The sequence below is a fragment of the Equus quagga genome, chromosome 14 (assembly GCF_021613505.1).
Source record: "Equus quagga isolate Etosha38 chromosome 14, UCLA_HA_Equagga_1.0, whole genome shotgun sequence".
Classification (NCBI taxonomy): domain Eukaryota; kingdom Metazoa; phylum Chordata; class Mammalia; order Perissodactyla; family Equidae; genus Equus; species Equus quagga.
The window spans coordinates 4,925,603-4,937,304 of NC_060280.1; the positions used below are offsets into that span (position 1 = coordinate 4,925,603).

Sequence of the window (11,702 nt, forward strand, 5' to 3'; positions counted from 1 at the left end):
GACAAATTCCTTCTTGGTACCCGGCCCCGCGATCAATGTGCAGGGTTCAGTGACGAGCAAGACGAAACAGCTCCCCATCTTTCTTGAACTTACAGATGGGAAGACTTTATACTTCGCTACAGTAACTTGAAAAAATACTTTACACAACATTAAACAGCTTTTTGGTGATTGTTTTGCATAAACTTGCTCAAATCATTAGCTTGGATGATTGGAGTCAGGGTGTGAAGCCGAGTTAAGACAAAAAAGACGGCTTTCTCCTTTTAGCTCAACCACACTAGAGGTATCTACTGATGAAAGGAGAAATACAATTCCCTGGGCCTCATGCTTATTTCTATTTGGGAACTCCTATCCTTTTTAAAAATAATTTATATAGCAATGGGGGAGCGCTATTACCTAAAAAATATCACCCAAAATGTCATTTTGTTCAAAGCTGGGGTTCAGCTCCAGGATGCAAGTAGGTGCCCTCGGGCAGGGCGCAGGTCAGGCTGTCTGCGAGGGGGACGCTCAGCCCTCCTGATAGGAGAGGGGCAGCTGCCCGGGTTTCTCCGATCGTAGTTTCAAAGGACAGTCATGGGTGTGGTACGTGGGGGATGATATAACCAGGTCCCTAAATAGCATATGATGCACAAGGCCTAAGAGGAGAAAGGCAGCACATTTTTATCTCAGTCAGAGGTTGGCAAGCATTTTCTGTAAAAGGGCAGGTTGTACCTATTTTAGGCTTTGCAAGCTACACACAGGGCCTGTCACATACTCTTGTTTTATTTTTTTTAACCTTATAAGAATGTAAAAACTATCCTCACCTTCTGGCTCCACGAAAGCAGGCTATGAGCCATGCCTAGTCCCTTGGCAGTAGATTGCCTGTCCTGGATCAAGTTGTCTAAGGCATGCTGTGTGACAGTGGAACACAATCATACCTAAATACAGAAGAGTGGTCCCCTATTCCTCCACATGTGTGAGCTTATCGCTGAAACACATGCTAAGGAGCTTCTGTGCCTGCTGCCCTGGAGGCCACAGAGATCATGATGAAGTTCCAGACCTCAGCAAAAGCGAGGTAATTGTGAAAGTGAACCAAGAATAAGGCTGGGCACAAACTGCCTTGGTAGCTGCCTGAGAGACTCCAGGGACCGCCTTAGAGAAGATGGCTATTTGAAGAAGTCTTAAAGGATGTGATCAATGCTGCTGAGTGCATATCTATCCATCTTATTTTCCTTCCTCGCTAATACAACATTGACTTCTTCAGAGCAATCACGTGACTAGTAAACAGCTATATCTCCCAGCTTTACTTGTAGCTGAGATTAGGATGTGAATTAATTCTGGCGAGTGAAATATATTTGGAAGTTGCTGGATGGGGAAATTTTTGAAAAGGAGATAGTCTTAGCTGCCACATGATATTTTGCCTTTTCTTTTCTGCCTGCTTGGTAAAGTAGAGGTGGTCCTGGTGATGGAGCAGTCATTTTGCAACCATGAGGCAACAAGCAGAAGGATAAACTCTAAAAGAAGCCAGGCCTCCCCGTGGTTCCATGAAATCACACTGCCAGTATTGGACAGTTGTGTTGGGACGTTTTTACATGAGAAGAGTAAGCCCCTTATCTAAACCTCTATTTGCCAGCTCATCTGGATACAGACAGGTTGGATCACAAGAAGAAGAGGTTGTGAAAGGTCATTCCAAGGAGAGGGGGCAAAATGAGCCAAGGAACTAAGCTTTGAATGCATGGAGTTTGAATGATAGAAAATATTTGGTTTGGCTGGAGCAAAAGGCTATGGGGGAGAAGACTGAGAGAGAAATTAAAAGGCATGTTGAGACCAGATCGGGAGCACCCTGCATAGCAAGATAAGGAGTTAGACTTTGCTCTGTTATAAATGGGATACTTTTAATTTTTATTTTATGAAGGAGATTAAAAAGAAAGATGATACTGACAGTGTGTATGGAGTATGGGAAGCAGGTAAAAGGACTACAATTAGAGACACTGTTTGGAGTTTTTTGTAGCAATCTAGTTGAGAAGAACAGTGGGAGTGGAAGTGTAGAGGGAAAGGTGGGAGGATGGGGTGAGTGAGCAATGCTGCAAAGACGGATCTGAAATGTCCCTCAGTTTGTGTCCTCATGAGAAATTTCTGTTACCTTCGGCTCCTTTGTTAAAGCCAGTTTTGTGAAAGAGAATGCCTTTGCTCCCTGTTTTTACAGAAAACCAATTATTTTATGAGATTGCTTAAAAAGAGCAATTACTATAATCTATTAAAGATGGTCAGGAAATGCCATTCGGAATGCAGTTGCTCATGTGAAGCCCCCTGTGGGAATGTGGACGTGTTCCCCAGGCGTGCAGTTCAACCAAGTTTTCTTCTTAGTACGAGGCTATGCTTTTTCAGTGGGTGGCAGGCAGACATAGGAATCAGAAAGATTCTGGTGTTATAGCAAATAAGTATCAGTGTGGATGATGGACAGCCCACAGGCAAAACAGAAGCGGAAAAAATTATATACACTGTATCCCATTTTGTTTATCTTGTTATTCTTGCTGGTACTTGACTTGATCTATTTATAAACTGATGCATTATTCACTTGCCAAAACCACTTGCCAAGAATCACAGGCAAAAGATGCCTCAAAATATCAACACACACTAAATAGACATATGAAGCTCGAAAGCTTGTCTTTGTTATGCTGAGAACACATCTACCTTTTAAAATACATTTCGCATATTGGTCCTGGCCTGATTTTTCAAATCAATACGGGATGATTTATCCCACAGTACTAGTCCTTCGCTCATTGTAGACATAATCCTGTGTCCCCTTCGTTCTCTCTCTGCTCTAAGTCTACTCAGTGTTTTTTTTTTTTTTTTTTAAAGATTTTATTTTTTCCTTTTTCTCCCCAAAGCCCCCCGGTACATAGTTGGGTATTCTTCGTTGTGGGTTCTTCCAGTTGTGGCATGTGGGACGCTGCCTCAGCGTGGTCTGATGAGCAGTGCCATGTCTGCGCCCAGGATTCGAACCAACGAAACACTGGGCTGCCTGCAGCGTAGCGCGCGAACTTAACCACTCGGCCACGGGGCCAGCCCCTCTACTCAGTGTTTTTGACTGCTCTTCCTAAGATGTGAGCTCTGGATACTGCACATTTCAGAACACATGGTTACCTTCCAGTTTACAAGTAACTTTCAAAATGTGGGCTCTGAATTATACAAGATACCATAGATATAATATTTCTGGGATTAAAAAAACAGAAAAATGAGCACCTTATATGAGGGAAGAGTAAAGAATATCTAGAAGGTTTTTGATTTTCAATTTTCTTTTTTTACCTTGAGAGTTTGGGAGAATAGTCGTACCTACTTGTGGGATCTTATGAAATAGCAACTGGTCTGGTTCTAAAATCAGAACATTGGTCTTAATTACATTGATGGTAAGGTTACAGTAATAGAAATAATAGTAGAAGAGGTAGTGATAGTAAGAGCTTACATCTACCTAATGCCTTCTTCATGCCACTCACTGTTCTAACGGCCTCAGACACAGTGACTCACTGAATCTTCATTATAACCCAATGAAAAATCTACTGCAATTACCCAAACAAGCAGCAGAAGAAAGAGGCTAGGGAAGGTCAGCATACAGATGATAGGAGGATCCATCTTAAGTTCTGCAAGGGAGCAGGACAATGAAGAAAAAAGAAATCCTTCTCATTTATTTTTATCATCAAATTCCGTATGTGTAGATGTATATTCTAAACTCAACTCATTTTCAATAATGTGTTCATTAATGGGTTTGAAATTCTTCAATAATGTGTTCTTTAACGGGGTTGAAACTGTTTTGGTTGAGAGAAGTTTTATAAATCTTGATATTTGATGCATTGATTCTTAATTGATCAAACAACTGATACATTGTTTGATGGGTGCGTTTCCACCACTGTAAACACTGTTCCTGTACTTCACGATGGCGCTGTGCCTATGTCCCACTTTCTGTTGAAGTGGCCACACCTACGGACGTCTACACCAACAAACACTAATTACCTTCCAACCTGCCATTTTAAGCTTTCCATCTCTCTCTTTTTTTCCCTTCCTCTACCTTGCAGATTTGAACTGAAGATGGAAAAGTACGTTTCCAGCTATTAAGGCAACCCAACTCCTGTTCCCAACCTGCCTGGCCAAATGGATATCTTGAGGAAGGTGTTCCAAGACAGGTGGTGATGTCAGGACCTGGCCCATGGGAGGCTGCCCCAGGCCGCTGAGAGAGTGTGGAAGAACTGGAAAGCCTGGGTGCTGCTGAAGTTAAACTGTCTGGGTGTCTATGAGGGAAGCTGGCGGCTTGTTTCTACTCTTCACGATCCCTTTCTCAGCTTTATGACAAATGTGAATGGAATCCAAACCAAACCACGGAGAAACAGGATAAGAGCTTCCCTCTTCAACTTTTCTAGGTTTATTTAAAGCTCTATTGGGGCAAATGTGATAAAAATTACAAAAGAAAAATATCAAGGATCATTAGTATTTGAAAGCAAATTCTTTCTGAAAATTTATAGGCTTGTACATGAGTGTGATTTGTTAAATGTGTTTTCCGATTTAGCCCGCCTGACTGGTTAAAATTGAGTCCTGTTGAAGTGTCATAGCCATTTCGTTATTTGATAAACTATAGTGCTTCTCTGAAAAAAAGAAAAAAAGAAAAAGAAAAAATAAATACTCCTGGCCATCTATATGTACACACATTGTCAGTGGGAACTTTTTGCTTAATTAAAAAGCACATGTAAATGAAAATGTTTATTTACTTTACACTAATTATTTGGCTTCTCCTTAGTCACAAGTATAACTTAGTTTATGAAATATCAGATTGCTTTTGGTGGGAGGGGGTAGTTTTGCCTGTCCTGAAAAGCAGACCCTGGATTCGGGGGAATTCCTGTCTAATGGGATCAATTTCTTTTAATTTAATCCTGTGACTTGATGTGTGTGTGTCTGTGTGTGTGTGTGTGTTTCCTTCCTACGTCACTCACCGTCCTTCTCCCCCTCGGAGTTATGGAAGTTTGCGTAGAACTCCTGTTTGGCACAACTAAATCGTTTGTTTTAGAATTATTCTGCTTCAGTCTTGAATGTAGTTTGGTTTTTGTCTTTTTAAAAATTTTATACATTCAAGTTTTGTCAGCTGGTTTCTTCAGCACTGTTTGGAAAATCAAGAAAGTTGCTCTGAAAGTTAAGTTTACGCATTGATCTTGGAAATGAGAAGAACTCAGAACTAGAACTCTCAGAGCTAGGCAGAAATGAACTGCAATATCCCTGGGTTCAGTGCACTCACCTGGTGTGCAAGGAAAATGGAAGCTGCAAGATGGTGGAGTGACCTGGCCAAAGCCCACACTGCTGGGTAGTGGGGGAGGTTGCCCCAAACCTATGTTTGCCAGTTCAGTGCACACATATAAAGTGAATATTTTCTAGTTCTAACAAAAGAGAGTACAAAAATTCCTCAAATGCTAATTACAATAAATTTGAATTATAGGTTTTGGGTGACATTCTTAGAAATTTGATGTAGAGACTTCATAGTTACTATATATTAAAATTGATAGAGATTAATACTATACACCTGAGAAGGCTTAGTCATCTACTGGATTACTCATCCTTCAAAATGAAAGGCTGTCATTTCTTAACTCTTTTTTGTAATGGAAGACAAGAATAGAGTGGACTTATGTTATAAAACAGCAGCACCTGTTGATTTCTGTCTTCTTTTCCTAGGTAAGCCATCAGATCTGCCTCATACAGCAGGATTCTCTACTGCGTTTGACCTCTTGCTTCTAGGTGGCAGGATGAGAAAATAATCAAAATGCAAGAAACATGCAAATTTTGTAGTATGTGTGCGAGGTCTATGTATAAAACCACTTATTTGGCACTTGTGATGTCCTAGCCACTCTGCTCGTGCTTTCTATTGTGCTAATTATATTTAATCTTCCAGAAAACCCTATGAGACTGATGCCATCACTTCCATTTTCCAGATTATCTTGAGCCTGGAGAGGTGAAGTAACTGACTTGAAAGCAGAGGAAACAGGCATCTTGTCCAGAATATAGTACTACGTCCTGAGAATCTACGGCTGAATAATTTTCTATGCAATAATTTCAGTTTACCAAAAATGTGCTATTAAAATAGCAGCTAAATCTCAAGATTGTTGGTAGTTAGTTGACTTCACCATCTGACGTTTCATCGTCGGAGGGAGAGGACAAGAAGAAGTTTTCCAGACATTACACCATAAGGGCTTAAAAAAATTACTATTCTTTTCTATTTCAACTTTTAAATCATAAAGCTCAATTAATTTCCACTTGGTATGGTAGGGGTTGGCCAGACTGTATTTGTAGTGTCTCAACTTTAATATCGTTTGAATACATACGCACTCTACTCATTACCCTTGCTACCCAAGGATCTTCAACTTAGAGGTTTTTTTTTTTTTTTTAACTTGATTTAATAAGGGGCTGTGCTACTTAATAATTCATGAATATATTCTCATGTGAACAATGAATTCTATAAAACCATTAAAAAAACAGTCTAATCTCTTGAATAGTTTCCCCATCCTGTCTGCTATCTCGTTTAAAGTATCACATTTTGTCAAATACTTTCTTCCTAAATTATAAAAGGGAAAACTTGACTTCACTCCGATGGAATTGCCACATTCAGATTGGAACTCAAATGATCAAGGCATTTGTTTGCTGAGGTGAGGCAGAGTACTGGGCCTAGATTTTAAGATTTCTAAATCTTCGAACCAGAACTTACATTCATCATGAGAAATCCTACATTTTTAATAAAATCAATTCAAAACACCTGTCATATCTCTTCCTGCGCTACATTCAGGGAGCAGAACAATTAAAGGGTGTGCATGGCCTTAACGGACCAGTATTCTGGTCAGTTCTGAAGGAGCCTGGTCCTTTCAGTTTGGGGCTAAACCAAGGGCCAGGGTGTATTGGATTGGGTTGTGGATTATTCAGGGAATATTTCCAGAAGCCAGCCAGAACCCTCCTCCCCCACCACCCAGGCTGCTTCTTAGACAATATCCTCTCTGTCTTCCCTGTATGCTTTCTGGATCAGCTTAGGGACTACCAAGTAATTTGACTACTAGACTAAGCCAAACATAATTGGGGAAGGGAAGCTGCCAAGAAGGAATCAGATGCACTGCATTCCAAAATCAGGCCTATTCCACAAGCCTGATGGGCCAACCCCTTCGCAGCACACATGGCTGTAAGACACATGTGCCTGGGTTTCCAATTGGATGCTCCCACCACCCCAATCCAGAGACTGGAATCCACAAGCTCGTCAAATAAGGGAAAGTTGAGATCCGTCATACCTGTTCTCAGATGTGCTTTAGGCGCCGAACCACGCAAAATAGACCAAGGAAAGAAAATGGCTTTGATCCTAAATGTCCTTTGGGGAGGCAGCCTCCTGGTGCCCGTCACATCCCAGATCCATCTGCCCCCGTTTCCCTAAGTAGTGCTAGTACTTGGAAGCCTTTCTTTCTGCTCCTGGCAGCTCTGCTGCAGCCCTGCCCCCAGACACAGCTGAGGTTTGCAAATGAGGAAGGATGTCCCAATCTGAAGGTGTAGCCACTCCTGAAGGGAGCTTGGAGGTTAAAAAAAAAGAAGAAAGAAAGTAAAGAAAAGTAAAGAGCTTTTATGGCCCAGAGGAGAAGCAGTTAGGAAGAGAAAAAACTTTTAAGTACGACAAGTGCCTGGAGCCACGAAACCCCATGACTCTGCAAAGCTTTACCTTAGTGCAGACTCTTTCCTGGTAGAAGGAGCAGCAGTTCTGCTTGTCTCCTCTCCTGTCCCTGAGCCAGCAGCAGCAGCAGAAGCAAGGGCAGGGGCTCTCCCTCTCCCGTCCCACTGTTCACAGCCACAGCTCTTTTACTGCAAAACTCACTTGGAGAAAACGCATTGAGATGAGCGTTTAACAGGCATGACCTACTGGCTCCCACCGGAGCAGAGCTGAGGTGGTAACTTCTTGCCCGTAGAATATTCTGTATGAGCCTCTTTGGCAGGAGCTTGCCTAGTTGTCAGGTGCTGGTAGGAAGGTTGGGATGGGGCCCCTGGGTGCGATGCCCTCCTTTCTCTGCAGCTTTGGCCGGAGTGAACGGAAGCTGCAAGAGAGTATGGGGCTTTTCTGAAGGCATCGGCTTGCCCGGTCACTTGACCCACAACACACAGCCCTCAGGGTGACAAAAGGGAAAGGCCAGGGTGGGCCGTGTGCCAGGGCCCTGGAGCCTGGCTGCCGGGCATTCCCCCGGGGAGTGCCCAGTGCAGGGGCAGGGCTGGTGCATGAGTCTCGAATCCTCATTCCTAACAGGGTCCAGATCCTCCTAAAAGAAAGTCTGCGGGTGGCAACTAAAACCCAGGAAAGAAACTCATGGGCCCCCTGGCCTCCTCCCACCCACACCAGCCTTCCCAGGAAGACATTGAAGTGGCCTCTGCCTGCAGCTTGTTGGTTCTTGTCCCCAGGACTCTCACAGCTGTGAGGCTCTGAGGTTGGAGCAGAGGAGCTAAGGCAGAGAGAGAGATGCAAGACAGTTCTTGCCTGGACAGCTCCCCCTTCCAGACCTGCAGCGGGCCCACCCTCCGTGAGGCCCGTCAGCTCCTTTCAAGGTTAAGTTTAAACCACATCCCTTCACCTGTGGTCCCCTCCTCTATCTTCCACCTTCCTCCCCCCAAGTCCCCAGGTCAAATTACTGACACCCAGCATCCAGTGACAATAACAGCCGGTTTTGTTTCCCATGCGTGGGGACGGGTGTGTGTATGCAGGATGCCCTCATAAATGTTTCAGGCATTTTAAACCCCCAGTAACTGGGGTTATAGGTATGCCAGAAGCAGTCAGTTATTTCTATTTAAGACATTCAGAGAACATAGCAGCAGTACACTCAACTAATTTTTATTTCACACTTTGTGCTTTAGTAACAATTACTGGAACACCTTAGGCAAATTCCGCTCCAATTTCAAGAAAGTTGTTGAAAACAATGTATTGCATGTATGTGGTTTCTAATAGAAGAGTGAAACAAAACAAAACAAGAACAACAAACAAAGCTGTCAATAGTTGAAGCTTAAAAACCTGCACATAAAGAATTGATTCCCACATTGAAAACAAACAAGCAGCAGACACACAAATCCTGCTCTTGACTGTAAGTAGCCTCTTGAAGACTCTGGGCTCTCTGCCATCCGTTAACCCTTCCCAGGCTTTGGTGTGCTATGGCACTCTGCCTCTCAGGGCACTGTCCTGGAAGCAGCAAATGACAGTGATATTCTGGACTCCAGGTGCAGCCAAGGAGACCATCGAGGTTCGTGAACCACAGAAGGCATCGGTACCAGAGCCAGAAAAGTTGATGCCCTGACCATGTGTTTCTTTTTTTGGATTAAAAAAAAGTTTATTCTTAAAATTAATTCCGTGTTAAGTAAAGCTGATGTGTTAGACATTAGAAACACATTGAAACTCAGCTTTCATTTTAAAAAGAAATAAATGATGCCCTCTTTCGTGGTGAACATGCACTCATGAAAGATGCCCTGGATTACCCGAGAGACTTCTTCAGTGTGGTCCAGGCAGCAGATCTGATGAAGACCGAGCAAGATCTCGCTCTAAGGCGTGAAGTTGGGTGGCGTTTCCAGAGGAGGGTGCCACTGGAGCCTGGTGACTCCAGGGACAGTCTATTTATATAGTATGTTTAGCATATGGTGATGCTCAGGGGGTCGTCCTGGGCTTAAGAATGTATTTAGATGGAAGGATTATTTACCTTCAGTGAAATCTAGTACCTATGGAAAGATCTGCTGCTTACACCATTTCCTATTTTGAAGAAGGAAAAATAGTAGGATTTACAAACGACAGTCGATAGATAGTTGTACTCTTTTTGTTTAGATTTTGGTAATTTCACAAAGGTTTATAGAATACACAGAAAAGTGTTTTAATGATGTTAAAAAGACTACAATTTATATATACCACTATATTAAGAAGAAAACCAAAATGGCCCATAATCCCTCTGCTCTCTTATTATTGTGAAAAATATAGAAAGATATTAAATGAAAAGTAAGTCTTTCTCCTCCCTCTTTTGAATTCTTTTTCCCAAAGGTAATTACTGTTAGTAATTTTTGGGGGCCTAAACTGAAGTATTTACTAGATATATGTGCAATCCAGTGGTGTGTTGGTATGCACTGAACAACAAGCTCTCTGTGCCCACGTGTTTCAAATTCTCAGGTAAATAATGAAAGTGCCATTATTACCCATGGTGGCTGGACCCGTGAGCAAAGGGCAAGCCCGGTCCGGAATTTGCAAAAGCATTCAGTGGGTATAGAAAGAGCACCTGTCTTGAGTGGGAAGCTGGCCTGAGTCCTTCCCATAGCAAACACTGTGACAATAAAGAAATATGAGTAATCACTTTGCTAACAAAAATCAGTAGCCAAGCTCTGAATTTTTAGTCATTTGGTCTCCAAGAACTTAGTCATTTCTGAGTAAATAATAAGCTGTCAATAAATGGTAATTATTAATATTACTTTACTTGGGCTGAAAAGAGAGGTGGTAATATAGCCAATTTTACCTTGAAAATAATTTGTTCCAAACATTTAATATTTAAACTATTATGTCTCTTCTTGGTGGAACATGCACTCCCTGAGGGCTCTGGGGCTTCTGCGTTCTGGGCCTTTCTTAGAACAAGCAGTAGAGGCCCCCACCCTGAGCCCTGCATTTTAGGGGCTCCACTCTGGCCATCTGCCATGTGTACCACCCCATGGGTGATTTATCTATGGGACCAAGGCACCCCCCAGAGCCTGCACCATCCCTCCATTCTGGATGATGCTCCACGAGCCCAGACCCTGAAATTTCAGACCTGCAAAGACTTGTATCTGCTTCTAGGGTGTGTGCATGTCCTCTTCCCTTCCTCCAAGACACTGAGGTTGTACTGCATCCCTGGTTTGTACAACCCTAGGCCCAAGAGGTGGTCCAGGGGCAGCTCTACATGTGTGTGTGATGTGTAGATATGTGAAGCTTAGAGGTGTCTTCTGGACTGTTCACGTGGTCTCCCTCCCAGTGCAGGATGAAGCATGGATGGCATGAGAAGTGGAGAGAGCTGTGGACCTCAGGCTACAGGCTGGGGGCTGCAGTCCAGGGACTGGTTCTCCCTTCCCTGCTGAATTCTGGCGTGGAACAACAAGGAATCTGGGAATTCTAAATTCAGACTTGCCTTCTAGGTCATCGTGAAATATATTTTTCAAGGTTGGGGGATAGAACATATTTTATTCAACAGTCTGGTTGTTATAAGCAGTGGTGTGCTAGTAAATGTTTAACAGGAGGCTCTCTGAAAAAACAACAACAACTGTCCAATTTATAGCTTTGGCCGTTTGCTGTGGTGTGAACGCTCCTGCTGTGGGTAAATTTCAAGCTACTAGTGCAACATTAGTGATTGTGAATTTGGGCAGAGATGCATATGCTTGGCTTTCCTGAGCTGACAACAGCTGGATCCAGCACACTGCTGTTTATAATTTTAAATCTTTAGATGTGATATAGGGGCCTCAATTTATACTCTCATTCTTGGCCCCCTCTAATGTTAATGATGTACATAGAAAAGTGCATAGAAAAGTGCTGGTATGTAATAGACCCTTAATAATACTTCTTGAATAAAAGGCCCTATTTGTTGCGTGACTTTAGGCAAGCGATTCATCTAGAAATTAATCTGTACTTTATGGAGTTCTTGACCAAATGATACAGTTTGTGTGAAAAATAGAGCACAGTTCTT

General features: G+C 42.7%; 1 protein-coding gene across 1 annotated transcript in view; it reads right to left on the reverse strand.

The window, feature by feature from the left end:
- BBOX1 (gamma-butyrobetaine hydroxylase 1) overlaps positions 1 to 7,476 on the reverse strand; it is a 60,130-nt gene extending 52,654 nt beyond the window's left edge. Inside the window, exon 1 of the mRNA XM_046637878.1 lies at positions 7,284 to 7,476. The gene's annotated coding sequence lies outside the window, so the exon portion shown is untranslated. The remainder of the gene's footprint in view (positions 1 to 7,283) is intronic.
- Between the last annotated feature and the right edge of the window lie 4,226 nt (positions 7,477 to 11,702).